Below are 15,895 nucleotides of genomic sequence, written 5' to 3'. Positions count from 1 at the left end.
TTTAACCTCAAAACCAGTGAGGGCCTTAGCACATAACCTACAGAGTTTCATAACCTATTTAATTAGGCCCTAATCCAGCCTCCACAACCCCTCAGTCAGCTTGGCCTTTTTTCTACACAGACGAATGCCAGAATTATCTCAGAGTATTTTACACACGTGCTGAAATATCTGGAAGGGAACATTCATACCTGCAGGAGAACAGTCAGTACAAATTGAGTACATTTGTTCCTCTATACCCTAAGGTGATTGTCCTTGTTCGGGCTTTCCCTTCCACATTTTCCTTGGGAGAAAGAAAAAAAAAAGAGAGAGAGAGAGAGAGAGGGAGAATGAGAATGTTCCCCACTCAAAAAAAAATGGTTGACACAGTCTCATATTCGATAGGAGTAGAAAAAAGTCAGCTATTCCTGAATGCCTGCTATGTGCATGACACTGGTAATAGATATTTTGTCTACATTTTCCCCCAAGTCATCCGAGTAATATGTATGTGAGGAAACTATACTTATTTCTATTTTACAGATGATGGAACCGCAACATTGAGATGTTGAGTTCTACCTCATCCCACCACATTGTGCTGTGTTACCTCTTCAGATCACCAGACTATTTATATTAAACCCAAGGAAGTAGCAATGACAGCCCTAAGGACCTAAATCTGGCCCTGCTTTGGCAGGACCAAACTCCTATGTCAATGAGGAGGTAGCCACATTTTCTTCTTTTGAACTGAGCAAGGTCACAGGACAGCCACCCTGCCTGAAACCGTATGCTGAGACTGCCAGGGGTACTGGTGTTGGGTCAGAAAGCTGCATCAGGGTCCTAGTTAGCCTCATGACCTTGGGGTAAGTGTGGGAACTGCTGGCCATGTGACCTTGGGGGTGTTTGTGCATTCACTTGTTCATCTATTTATTCTATAATATTTATTAAACATCTACTATGATCCAGGCATTTTTCTAGATGTTGGGGAAAAAAAAAAAACAGCAGGGAACAAAACCAGTCAGGCTCTCACAGAGCCTACACACTCGAGAAATGTAAAATAGCCCTCTACTTTTTCCCTGTATGAAATGGGAGCAACTTCATCTCCCCGACAAGGTTCTGTTAAAGATTATGTAAGTCAATGAATACAGTGCCTGTGATGGTACAAGTCATACAGAAAGCACTCAATTGATGTCAGTCATTCTTGTTATTTTAAAGTTGAAATTCTTATCTCTGGCACAAACTGAACCAAAATCAACATAGGTGACAACAGTGGGACTTGCAGTATATAGAGATGGGGTAGGGGGTAGAGAACAATTTTCCCCAGAAGTACTGGGAGTAATTTCCTATCATGTTTAGTTGAGACTGGAGGGCTTCTAATGTGAGCTGCTTGACTATCACTCATTTGAACACTAATGGAAATGTCAGGCTGAATTGAGAGTCTTGTTTCCCTGCAAATTTCAGCATACAAAGTGGACCTGGGGTTTATTTTTGTCTAGTACAAAAAATTGAGGTCTCCTTAGAGAAAGCTAAGTGCAGGTGTTACAGCAATTATTTTAAATAATGCAAGCATAAGAGGGAGAGCTTTTCCATAATACCTTTTGAAATTAGACTTTTTTCCCCCTCTATTTTTCAGAAAGCTAAAGCTGCACCTAATCTCCTTTATAAACTTTAGGAGCTAAGAGGAGTCCACTGAACAGTGATTTCATTAGTTAACAGTTTCCTAGCCATTCCAAGGACTCTCTAGTCAAGACAGTACTAGGAAAGTGCAGGAGGCAATCCAAGTTTCAGATAATCAACTTCCTGAAGTCAAGTAGAGGAACCGGCAAGAAATGAGCCATGGCAACAAAAAACTTATTAATCTTCCCTACGTCTCAAGTGATATGATGTTTCTTTTTGAAAGCCTAAGCAGTGATCCCAATCTCTCCCTTTGATTGCAGACCTTGGAATTTAAAATCCCTATCTTTTGTTCAGTTTATTTCTGAGACTATTCTGATGTTCTTGACCCCCGAAAAATGTGTTTGTTTCATTTCAGACCTATTTGTTGGAATTTCAAAAAAGAAAAAAGAAAAACAAACCATTTCATTTAGCCTCTATCTTAAGCCAATATTGATTGACCAATCTATCTTTGGTTCAGGGTTAGTAAGTTTGTTGGTGGTTATGGTTTTTGATACAAGTTGCAGTTTGGTTTAAATGCATGCCCAAAATTTCTAAAGAAACTCAGAGAGGAAGTAAAATCTGAATACAAACGATGAGGGAAGGAAATAAATTCTTCAGAAGACATTTTCTACCAAATATACCTAATAATAAATAAACATCCTGGTTAGAACTTAATAGTGATATTGTACTTAATAGTGACAGTGTACTTCCACTCACAGGAATTTTCTCTCTTCTTACACAAAGTAATGCAACTATGATTTTTCCTACCCTCTCAGGAGTCCCCAGGATAGAGCCAAGAGCGTCAAGTACTTTTCTGATGTCTATAGCCCAGACTCTCCAGAGGCAGAAAATATTTGTCTCAGACTTGGGGAAGCCTGCATACTATCCTCATAAAAGGGACTTGGAAGGATTATTTTAGTTGACTATGCATCTCTTTTGATAATTTGACAGTTATTAGTTTCTTGACTGGAAATCAGTGCTGTATTGATTTTCTACCTATTGGTTTTCTGAGTTAGAGAGGGCTGTTCATGGGAGTCAGCTGTCTTCTTAGCTAACTCCCAGGAGCATTAACTCCATGTCCTGTGCACCTGAATCTGGAAGCCAGGTGGTCTGCTCCTTTGAGGGGCGATCAAAAATCACTGGGTTGTTCTATATGGATGTGTGTGACAGCACTCCCCAGCTTCTCTGCCAGTGTCCACGCCCCTTCCCCCGAAAAAACATCCCAGCACTTTAACAACATATAACAGGAAAGGGAAAGTATTGGACATGAAATCCTAGGAGGTCGGCTTAATTTAAGCCATGACTCTGCCCATAAACGGAAACTGTGAATACACAATAGAAATCAAACACAAAGAATGATTATTTACCCAGGAAAAGTACACTCACATATTTGCCGAGGGAGAAAAATAAAGATGTGATTTTTTTCCTACTGAGTAAGAAAGGCATCACAGGTTTTTCAGGGTGACCTTTAGAGGTCAATATCATGGAGGGCAGCTACCAGGCTAAGCCTCAAAATAGATTGTGAGTCTACTGTCCTAGAGTAAACTCTTCCAAAGTCACAGATGAAAAATGGGCTAATACCAGATTTGAGGTGGGCAATCTAGCTCCAGAGCCGAACTCCAGCCTTACATATAGAAGAGGCTCTGTGGTGACCTAAGACCCAAGACTGAGTTTGTACTGTGATCTCGAATGGGTCATTTAGCCTTTCTTGGGGTGGAATCAGACAAGGTTTGTGGCAGAATCTATGTGCCAGGTTTCCCAGGAAGCCCAAATCAGGATTCAGGGTCTGGTTGTGCTTAGGAACTGGGAAGTCTTACTTGTGCCTTCAAGAGGTAGTTATGAACTTGAGCAAAAAGGCAGATGGGGAAGGAGAAGGAAAATAGGATTATGGAGAGGATAGTATGTCTAATCTCCAGCCTGAAGCCTACTGGCGAAGAGGCTGAAGCTGAGGGACTGTTGTATTTTCAACTTCATGAGGCCTAAGACCTTCCCGTGAACATTCGTAGAAACACCTAGGAAGTTCCAGAAATACCTGGAGCAAAGTGAGAAAAAGGAAGGAGATGACTGAGATACTGAGCACCGATGTTTGTAGAGGATCTGATCCAGGGAAGTTAGGGTAAAATTATTAACATGGCTTTGCTTCCCCCAAATGTAAGAGGTCATTTAATTGTCACAGTAGGACAAGGAGGTAAATGTTTCCCCTTTACCCCATTTCTGAGCTTCAGAAAGTTCAGGTAGATACTGAAGTTAACGCAATTATGTGTGTTATATGATTTGAACTAAGGTCTTGCTAAAAAGTGAACGTCCTTTGCAGTATATCACATCATCTTTAAGCCTCAAATCCTATTCATTTTCCTATTCATGGCTTTAAAATTCCTAAAACAAACCAGCAACCTGCAAGGATGCTCCCTTGGTTTTAGATACAGCACAATGAATAGCATCAAAGAAAGCGTTAGTAGCATTTGGACCTGAAAACAACCCAAGCATAAAAATCAGGAAGCTCAAGTTTCATACTTTGTATACTTTCCTTTCTGAGGTTCATAAGAAAACAGAGTGGACACTAGAGTGAGATACCTCTCTCACTGCTCTTCTAAAAGTCAAATACTTTCTTTAGCTAACTCTGTTTCCTTGGGACCATGGATCAGTCATTCTGGCTCTGGCACTTCAAGCAGAAGACATAAGCCACTGTGGCCAGCCTTGGGGGGAGCCGCAGAGCAGCAATGGGAAGAAGCTCTCGCACAAGCAGTTGTCACTGCTTTTAATGACCTTAGGTGTAAAGAAAAACCTCAACAAAGGTGGGATTCTCTGGCAGTTTTAGCTTTAGCTCAGGTCATGTCTGAGATGTTCGGATTTCTTAAATCCTAAGAGACCCACAACATCTTAACTTTCTTGGAAGCAATTTAAGTCATTTATCAATCAACTCCAGAGCCCTCTTCATGTTTTGGAGCTAGAGATCAAGTTCTCCCATCCCATATCGTTAGGCCAGCTCTGTTCAGGGAAATCATTAAGCCTATTTGAGCTTCGAGAAAAGATATATATATAATTGATTCAAAAGTTAGTTTCTCTATTTGTGTTTATGCATGTCTTCATATTTATGGAGCATGCTTTACAATTTCACATTCATTTTTATAAAGTGCCTTTGTGTCTTTTTTCACTTGACTCTCACCAGTCCTCTGTGTTTTTGGAAAGGCAGATAACACTGTCCCCACTTTACAGATAAGGACATTTGAGTCCAAGAAAGCTTAACTGACATGATGAAGGTCTTAACACTAACAAATGGTAGAGGCATTATGACTTCTTATTCTATGCACTGATTCACGAGTGTTTTGTTCACCTGTTGCTACAAAACAAAGAACCACAAACTTGATGCTCACAGATTCAGAGGATCAGGAATTTGGGTAGGATACAGGGGGAATGACCTGTGCCTGTTCCTCAATGTCTGGGGCCCCAACTAGGCAGAGTGGCTGGGAATGACTAAAATCACTGGGATTGGAATCATTTGGAAGCTTCTTTACTCACATGGCTGATGCCCCAGCAAGCGTAACAATAACACTCATCTGAGGCTGTAAATCACAATAGCTACATACCATGGCCTCTCCATGTGGCTTAGATTCCTCACAGTACAGCGTCTGTCTATGGAGGAGCATTCCCAACAAGGGACATCCAGAGGAAGAGTATGTCAAGAGAGTTAAGCAAAAGCTAAATGGTTCCAATACTACACAATGTTTTCTTTAGTGACAAATGAGTCACCAAGCCCAGATTCAGTAGAAGGGGACTCTCAGTGGAGTGGCAAGGTCAAATTCAGAAGAGCACATGGGATGGGGGTGCTACTGTAGCCATCTTTGAAAAACACAGTTTCCCCTAATAGCATGAATATACTTCTTACACATATAACATGGGACGGAAGAGAAGTGTATCTGAAATTGGGCTTTAAATGATTACAAAATAAATAAGCAAATATTAAAAGCTTTCCTACATATCAATAATAGATAAGGGAACAAAGTAGGAAAATGTTGAATTTATATCAGCACAACAAAATATAAAAGAATTTAGAAAAATGTTAACAAAAAATTATATGGTGCTTATATGAAGAAAATGTTAAATATTCTGAAATATACTTAAAAGCTAAAATAAATGAAGAGAGATACATTATATTTCTTCATAGTGTCATTTCTGACCTAACTCAATATATCTAATCTTCCTCAACAATATCTTTTCTGCTGTAAATGTAATTTTTTTAAATTTATTTATTTTTTTCAGCGTAACAGTATTCCTTGTTTTTGCACAACACCCAGTGCTCCATGCAATACGTGCCCTCCCTATTACCCACCACCTGTTCCCCCAACCTCCCACCCCCGACCCTTCAAAACCCTCAGGTTGTTTTTCAGAGTCCATAGTCTCTTATGGTTCGCCTCCCCTTCCAATTTTTTTTTTTTTTATAAACATATAATGTATTTTTATCCCCAGGGGTACAAGTCTGTGAATCTCCAGGTTTACACACTTCACAGCACTCACCATAGCACATACCCTCCCCAATGTCCATAACCCCCTCCTCCTCTCCCAACCCCACCTCCCCCCAGCAACCCCCAGTCTGTTTTGTGAGATTAAGAGTCATTTATGGTTTGTCTCCCTCCCAATCCCATCTTGTTTCATTTATTCTTCTCCTACCCCCCTAACCCCCCATGTTGCATTTCCATGTCCTCATATCAGGGAGATCATATGATAGTTGTCTTTCTCCGATTGACTTATTTCACTAAGCATGATACCCTCTAGTTCCATCCATATCATCGCAAATGGCAAGATTTCATTTCTTTTGATGGCTGAATAGTATTCCATTGTGTATATATACCACCTCTTCTTTATCCATTCATCTGTTGATGGACATCTAGGTTCTTTCCATAGTTTGGCTATTGTAGACATTGCTGCTATAAACATTCGGGTACACGTGCCCCTTCGGATCACTACGTCTGTATCTTTAGGGTAAATACCCAGTAGTGCAATTGCTGGGTCATAGGGTAGTTCTATTTTCAACATTTTGAGGAACCTCCATGCTGTTTTCCAGAGTGGTTGCACCAGCTTGCATTCCTACCAACAGTGGAGGAGGGTTCCCCTTTCTCCACATCCTCGCCAGCATCTGTCATTTCCTGACTTGTTAATTTTAGCCATTCTGACTGGTGTGAGGTGATATCTCATTGTGGTTTTGATTTGTTGTATTTCCCTGATGCCAAGTGATTGGAGCACTTTTTCATGTGTCTGTTGGCCATCTGGATGTCTTCTTTGCAGAAATGTCTGTTCATGTCCTCTGCCCATTTCTTGATTGGATTGTTTGTTCTTTGGGTGTTGAGTTTGCTAAGTTCCTTATAAATTTTGGATACTAGCCCTTTATCTGATATGTTGTTTACAAATATCTTCTCCCATTCTGTCAGTTGTCTTTTGGTTTTGTTAACTGTTTCCTTTGCTGTGCAAAAGCTTTTGATCTTGATGAAATCCCAATAGCTCATTTTTGCCCTTGCTTCCCTTGCCTTTGCCATTGTTCCTAGGAAGATGTTGCTGCGGCTGAGGTCAAAGAGGTTGCTGCCTGCGTTCTCCTCAAGGATTTTGATGGATTCCTTTCTCACATTGAGGTCCTTCATCCATTTGGAGTCTATTTTCGTGTGTGGTGTAAGGAAGTGGTGCAATTTCATTTTTCTGCATGTGGCTGTCCAATTTTCCCAGCACCATTTATTGAAGAGGCTGTCTTTTTTCCATTGGACATTCTTTCCTGCTTTGTCGAAGATTAGTTGACCATAGAGTTGAGGGTCTATTTCTGGGCTCTCTATTCTTTCCATTGATCTGTGTGTCTGTTTTTGTGCCAGTACCATCCTGTCTTGATGATGACAGCTTTGTAATAGAGCTTGAAGTCCGGAATTGTGATGTCAGCAACTTTGGCTTTCTTTTTCAATATTCCTTTGGCTATTCGAGGTCTTTTCTGGTTCCATATAAATTTTAGGATTATTTGTTCCATTTCTTTGAAAAAAATGGATGGTATTTTGATAGGGATTGCATTAAATGTGTAGATTGCTTTAGATAGCATAGACATTTTCACAATATTTATTTTTCCAATCCAAGAGCATGGACATGTAAATGTAATTAATTCCAAGAAAAAGCTCAACATAGAGTTATGTGAATTCAATAACATTAACGAGAAGTTCATCAGGAAGAATGAAAGCATTAGACTAGACAATAGCCTTATTAAATGAAGAATAAAAGAAATAAAAGCATACCACATAGAAAAATGTTATGAAGTCTCAATAATTTAAATTAAAAAACTTCTGATAATTAATTGGATAAGCATATGACCAAGACAGTCCCAGGTTACATTTCTTGTCCCAGTATAATTATAATTCCTTTTATTTTCAAAGTGTCCTAGTTTGAATGATGAACTATATGGCAATCCTAAAATTAACACTTAGCTTTACTCCCTCCCCAAATCTCACTTAGATGGCAGTAAATACATTCTTTAAATAGTTTAGTCACATGGTCCAAGAGAAGAGAAGGATGGATAAGTGGATGGATGGGAGGATAAATGGAGGGATGGATGGATAGATGGAAGGGATAGATCAGTGGATAAGTACATAGGTAGGTGGACAGATAAATAAATGGATGGATGGACAGGGAGTTGAGTAGTTATATAGATAATAAGTAAATTCAACAACGAACCAATAACAAGAGATCAAATAGTGATGTGTAGGTTGTGGTGAGAATTAAAGTTGGGTGTGAGGATCAAGTTACCTTTGCTCTTTGAGGAGAAAAATCTATTTGCAAGAGATTAAATTGAAGCTGTGATTTGAATGGGGAGAAGCAGGTCATTCAAAGAGTTGGAAAGGATGCTTTCAGTTCAGGCACAAGAGTTAGTGCAAAGGCCATAAGCTAAAACTAAACTTAGCTTGCTTGAGTAACTTAAAGCCTATGTAGATAAAGGGCCATATCCATATAAACGAAGTCTAAGAGGTATGCCACACCACTCAGGGCTTTGCAAGCAAGATTAAGAAGTATGAATTTCATTCTAAATGTGATGTGAATTAAAGACTTTTAAGAAGAGGAGTAATATCTAATACATATTTTTAAATGGAATAGGTATGGAGAGTGAGCTATGGAGAAGCATGAGTGGAAGACGGCTACTTAGGACAATTGCACTGGTCTTGGCAAGAGGTGATAGTGTCTTATGCAAGAACAGGTGAAAGAAAGATGAAGAGAAGGGTTTGGATTTGAGAGGAAGAGTCAACAAGACCTGGAGAAGATCAATGGGTATGACTGTATGAAAAAGTAAATCTAGTTTATCAATAAGGCCATCAACAAAGTCAAAAGTTAAATGACAAATTAAGAGAAAATATGTGTAACATATATAACAAAGGACTAAGATTAGATGTATTTTGGGTGTATAAAAAGATTAATATCCAAAATACATAAAGAATGGGGCACCTGGGTGGCTCAGTGGGTTAAGCCTCTGCCTTTGCCTCAGGTCATGATACCAGGGTCCTGGGATTGAGCCCCACATCAGGCTCTCTGCTCAGTGGGGAGCCTGCTTCCTCCTCTCTCTCTGCCTGTCTCTCTGCCTACTTGTGAACTGTCAAATAAATAAATAAAATCTTTTTAAAAAATACATAAAGAAGTTACAAATCAATAAAAGACAAAGTATTCAAAAGAAAAGTGTGCTACATTATAGATAATTTATAGAATAATTACAAGGGGAAATAACAAGCAAAAACATTCAACCTCCTCAATAAAGATTTAAAATATCACTTCAGTTTTTCTGATTAGAAAAAACAAAGTTGTGAAATTGAAAATAAAAAAATATACAAGGTTAAATATTTTGTAATAATTGAGGCTATTAGGAAATACATACTCTCATAGTCTCCTAATGGGAATATAAATAAATAATGAAATTTTGAGGGCAACATATCCACATCTATAAAATTTTAAATTAACAAAATTGAATAAGTATCTGGAAAATTCCTAAAACTATCCTTCAAGTGTATACATAGAGGTATATAAAGCATATTCATTACAAGAATATTTATAATGGGGAAAAGAAGGAAACCATCTACTTGCCCATTTTTAGTGACATATCATACAATATAATGGAAATACTGGGAGCATATAAATAAAGAGTAACATTGATATATGTATTTTCTTGGACATATCTCTATGACATTGTTAGGAGGGGGGAAATCAAGTCATAAAATAATCTGAGGAAGCTGGTTTTATTTATAGGGAGTAGACTAAAACTGTATATGAACATATACAGATACTACAATACTATCTGGTAAGTTCTATGTTAAACACATAACAATGGGTCAACAGTGAAACAGGGAGTTTGTTGGTCTTGGTCACGGGCAATATGATGGGTACAGAAACACTTTCCCTAACTCCAGACATTATTTGAATGTTTCATAGCATATACCTCTGTATTACTTGAGTAATTCTCTTAAAATATTTTTATTAAAGAGGGCACGTGTTGTGACAAGCACTGAGTGTTATATGCAAATAATGAATAATTGAACACTACATCAAAAACTAAGGATGTACTATATGTTGGCTAACTGAACATAATAAAAAAATAAAAACAGGACATAGAGAAAACACAAAAATATTGTTAAAGATTTGTTTAGTTTTTGAATGAAACTTAAGAGTCTTAGTAATCATTAATGCCTTAATAAGAATTATGTAAATTATGTAATTTATGTAAATAATTTTCTAGGGACTTTAATGCTAGATATTTGGGAAACTTTAGAGGGAATTTGGATTTAACAAATCTTGACTGAACAAGGATCACATGACTACAGCTCCACATAGAGTCTGGTCATGAAGCAGCATGAAAGTAGCCCAAAGGAAGAGCTCCAGGGGAAGAGTATAATGACTTGGCAAGGTGGATGGAGCACAGCAGTGATCTCTAACCTCTCTAGGTCTCCTTTTCTTTACCTAGCAAATCAATTACTGGCCAAAGCAGCCTTGCAAACTCCTTTTTCTGTTTCTCAAACACTTGTAAATCTTCAAAATGCCATCTTATGAAAATCTCACTATTTAAAACTGATAAATGCAGTATTTCTATAGTCAAAGGAAGTCAAGGGGCAGAGCCCCACCCCCTCTACTTCCTGGGAGCCCCTGTGGGCTGCTCCCAGGGTACCTGAGACCCTGTAGAACACACCTTGAAAATCTGTAGTCTAAAGCCTTTTCATCTCCAGGAAGACATCATTTTTTTTGTTTACTAGATGTAATTTATGAGAGCTGGCCAAATGAAAATGCCAGAGAGCATAGTGTATTGTGTTGGTAGAACAGGACTGAAGGACACGTGGAAGGAGAAGCAAAAAAGGGTAGCATCTATTATGCAGGTAACTCATGCTAGGCTTTGCGTAAGGCATTCAATACCTCATTTGGCTTAATGCGCACAACCACCCTGTAATTTTAGCCTTATATAGATGAGGAAACCAGGAGATAAGGAACTTGCCACAGGTCACGCAGTGGGTACTGATCTAACATTTTAACCAGATTTGCCTAATTGTAAACGTCATACTGGCTAGGCCTACAGCATCACATTCTACTAGAGGAAAGAGGACACAACCAGTAATTGCAAGTCTGAGGGCTTCAGGAGTTGGCAGAGGATTCCCGGAGAGAAGCGGTGAAAGGACTGCAATATCAGATCCCTACACTTCCAAGTTTTGCTTGAGATGATGATATCTTCTAACTACCTCTCTAGAAATCTAAGATTGTCATAGGTAAAACAATGTTAAGGAAAACATAGGAGGCAGCATGTAATATATTAGCTCTTCAACCACAAGAGTTATTTTAGAATTTGGAGAGCTTTGAGTTATTTTTAGGAGTGATAATCAATTTATACTGCTCTTGTTGCACCCTCTCCAGAGGGGGCAGAGCAAGGGTTGTGGTCAGTGCCTATGCTCAAAACATTGCAATGTGTATCCAACATGACACTCTCACACACATGCCTGTTAACATAATTCCATAAATCTGCCTCAACAGCAGGACAAATTGACCTAAATGCCTACCCTAATAGGGCTTTTTCTGCATGCTAATGACCTGTTTGCTAGTTGTCCCTACTTGTAACTTACCATTGTAAATGTAATTTACATTATTTTCCAGGTAACTGATTCACAGAACTACTCAGACAAGAGCTGAGTCATCTTGGAAGACAGCCCCAAATCTCTCCTGCATAGCAAGCTTTACAAAAGATCATCATTTGTGGAATGCAAACAAAATGGCCTCCACTGTTGATCAATGTTTGCAAGAGTTATTATAAATCCCAACATTTTTATATTCAATTGAATCTAATTATGCCATGTGGACAGGGCATCTGCTCACAAGTTACTCGGAAGCAGCCTGAGGTCAACTGAAGACTCCAGGTCCTGTCACGTAAAACTGGGAGCCCTTTGTCTTCTAAGTTGGAAGGTTAGGCAAGATTTACACTGAATGCAGCCAGGAAAACGAATGACTGATGCTAGCTAGCTAGGATGCATGTTTTCTGAATCATCACATTCTTCAATTTGTAAGTAAATAAAATACTGGCATATCCCCAAATCAAACCATTCCTTCAATGCTATTTATATGAGAGGAAATTTAAAATAGTAAGAAAAAGGGCACCTGGGTGGCTCATTCAGTAAGTCATCTGCCTTCAGCTCCAGTCATGATCCCTGGGTGCTGGGATCAAGTTCTGCATCTGGCTCATTCCTCCGCAGGGAGCCTGCTTCTCTCTCTCCCTCTGCCCCTCCTCCTGCTTGTGCATGCACACATGCCTGGGTGCACATGCTCTGATAAATAAATAAAATCTTTTTAAAAATAATAAAATACTAAGAAAAAATTCACTAAGTCATCAAACATAATTTTAGTTTTCATATAACTTAAGGAACACCAGCAATTTCACAGGATAAACACCAGATGTGGAAGCTGACATGATTTTTTTATTCAAAAAAGCAGGCAGGAAGTATATCTATTCATACATGTATCCCCCAGGCTAGTATCACCTGGCATGTAGTTGTTGCTCAATAAACGTTGATTACGTATATAAAGAAGACTTAGTTGTGGGATTTTGTTTGAGTAATAGAATATCCACTTCTGTTTGAAGACAAACTTTCATTTTTCTGTCAACGTTTAAAAGTTAGTACACTCTTGTCCATTGTAGTAGAATGTCCTCCATAGATTAATTTTCTTTCCTTTCTCTCTAGTGAAAGAAGTTTATAGTGGACAAACATCCCAGTTTGCCTAGTCCTAGAGTCCTGACATAACTATTAATAGTACCCCTTCAGAAATGTCACAGTTTAGGAAGCAAATTAAACAAACTATATAGTCGTCTAGAAAACTGCCATAAAATCAACTTTATATCACTGGAGATTATGTCCTGGGGACAATGATCCTCTGTGCACTTTCTTGGGATCATTCTGAAAACTTCTCCGAGGATAAAACACCTTTGAGTTATTAAGGTATCCTCAGAAGAGAGGTTGAACAGTTGTTCTTAGTATGAGGAAATCAAACTCTTTCAATGATTCCAAAGGAGAGTAGGGAGCCTCTCCCAATCTTGTAGGCCTATAGTTGTGGGCCTATAAATGGCAAGACATCAACCCAGCAATCTGATGCCTACTAATACCCTGAGAGGTACCTGTGTGGGCACAAACTTAGTATTCAGAGAGATGCTGGACTCCCTCTAAGGATTCCGAGTCCTAGGCAAGGTCTAGATCAGTCTAGAACCATACAGCCAACCCAGGTACAACAAGTACTATGTCTCCTGAGAGCAGTATTCAACAATGACATGTGAAAGTAAGAGGCAATGGGAGCTGATCAGACTCATTTTCTTTCCTTACTGGGATAGGAAAGACAGGTTCTTGCCTCTTCCTGGCTCCCTAGTGTTCTTGGAGACACAGAAGAGGTGAACAAAGCAGAAAGGTATCAAGAGATTATTTGAAAAGAATAAAAGAAAGATGGCTTTCATTTAAAACTCAGTGTGCAGAGGAATTCACCCAGGATGGACAAAAAGAATATGGCCTAAACGATAGCCAATAATTTTAAGTAGTATTTTGAGAAGAGGTCCTGAGCAAAAACAGAATGTCTATGCCTGGAGTTGTTCAAGTCCCATAGTGACTTGCAGTGAAATAGACACATGATCTATCAAGGCCCCAAAGCCAGGCAATGACTAGAATCTTCCACTTCTAAATAATTCACTATAAGTTAGCTCTAGGCTTGATATCAAAGACCAGAGGGCAATCTTGTCTTTTTCTAGAAAGAAATCTAGGATGATGGAAAAATATTAATTCTTAGAAGTATGAGGACAATGACAGTTTATAGAACTTAGAATTATTGGTAGAACCATCTGAAACTGAGAAGTTTTCTCACTCAGAGGTATTATTAGAATGACTGGCAGAAAACTTAATACTCTGAATACCAAAAGCCAAACTTAACAGTGCTACTGGACCTAAGTGCTTCTTTTTTTAAATACTTATTCCAAAGGAGATCTCTTTAGAAACACCAGGAAATTCAATGAAAAAAAGTATAAAGAATGATAGAAATCAAGAGCATACTAGAAATTTTATAGAAAAGATATGTGTGGGGTACCTGGCTGGCTCAGTCTGTAGAGCATGCTATTCTTGACCTTAGGGTTATGAGTTCAAGTCCCACATTGGGTATAGAGATTACATAAAACTAAAATCTTAAAAAAAAAAAAAAAGAAAAAATACATTCAAAAAAGATTGATAAGAACAAAGAAAGAAAAAAGAGAATGAAGAAAGACATGCAAGGTAAAATTTATATACGAGAACAAGGAAGCTAGAACAAACAAGGTACCCGAAACATGGTATGTGCCTTAAGAAAACTACTAATGTTATGCTATTTTAAGGGGAAATTCCTCAATAGATAAAGATAATGTAGATTAGTGAATATATTTATTCTGGAAAAAAAATGAGTGAGAATCTAGAAATCAGATCCTAAATATAGAGCTAATTGTTTCCTTTTAGGTACAAGACCAGTATTTATTTTTTTTTTTTTAAGATTTTATTTGTTTTATTTGTTTTATTTATTTGACAGAGAGAGATCACAAGTAGACAGAGAGGCAGGCAGAGAGAGAGAGGGAAGCAGGCTCCCTGCTGAGCAGAGAGCCTGATGTGGGACGGGATCCCAGGACCCTGAGATCATGACCCGAGCCGAAGGCAGCGGCTTAACCCACTGAGCCACCCTGAACAACAAATGTTGGTGAGGATGTAGAGAAAGGGGAACTCTCTTACACTGTTGGTGGGAATGCAAGCTGGTACAGCCACTCGGGAAAACAATATGGAGTTTTCTCAAAAAGTTAAAAATAGAGCTACCCTACCACCCAGCAATTGCACTACTAGGTATTTACTCCAAAGACACAGACGTAGTGTAAAGAAGGGGCATGTGCACCCCGATGTTCATGGCAGCAATGTCCACAACAGCCAAACAGTAGAAGGAGCCAAGATGTCCTTCAACAGATGAATGGATAAAGAAGATGTGGTACATATATACAATGGAATATTATTCAGCCATCAGAAATTATGAATACCTACCATTCACATCAACATGGATGGAACTGGAGGGGATTATGTTAAGTCAAGCAGAGAAAGAGAATGATCTTACGGTTTCACTCATATGTGGAACATAAGCAATAGCATGGAGGACCACAGGGGAAGGGATAGAAATCCAAAGGGGGAGAAATCAGAGAGGGAGAAGAACCATGAGAGACCATGGACCTCGAGAAACAATCTGGGGGTTTCAAAGGGGAGGCAGATGAGGGGAGGAGATAACAGGGTGATGGGTATTAAGGAAGGCACATGTTGTGATGAGCACTGGGTGTTATACATAACTAATGAATCATTGAAGACTATATCAATTAGCAACAATCGCGCCTCGGATAAACCTCATTGGCTGCGATACTGCCACTGCGCAAAGCTGAAGACTATAGCAAGAACTAGTAATGTACTATACAGTGGCTAACTGAATATAAAAAATAAAAATAAAGTAAATATCTATTTACTTATTTATTTTAGAGGGAGAGTGGAGGAGGGGGAGAAGGAGAGAAAGAATCTTAAGCAGACTCCATGCTGAGTGCAGAGCCTGATGTGGGGCTCCATCCCATGACCCTGGGACCATGACCAGAACTGAAATCAAGAGTCAGACGCTCAACTGACTGAGCCACCCAGGTTCCCCCAAAGCCAGTATTTATATACCCCAGTGTTTGCATTCATAATTATGTAAAATGGGAGGTGGCACACCA

General features: G+C 38.9%; 1 pseudogene; it reads right to left on the bottom strand.

The window, feature by feature from the left end:
- Window positions 1-15,464: 15,464 nt before the first annotated feature.
- On the bottom strand, window positions 15,465-15,572 carry LOC123939443 (annotated as a pseudogene).
- Between the last annotated feature and the right edge of the window lie 323 nt (window positions 15,573-15,895).

Source organism: Meles meles, chromosome 3 (genome assembly GCF_922984935.1).
Source record: "Meles meles chromosome 3, mMelMel3.1 paternal haplotype, whole genome shotgun sequence".
Taxonomy (NCBI): Eukaryota; Metazoa; Chordata; class Mammalia; order Carnivora; family Mustelidae; genus Meles; species Meles meles.
The sequence above is the reverse complement of the archived record's forward strand: the minus strand, read 5'-3'. Positions and strand labels throughout refer to the sequence as shown.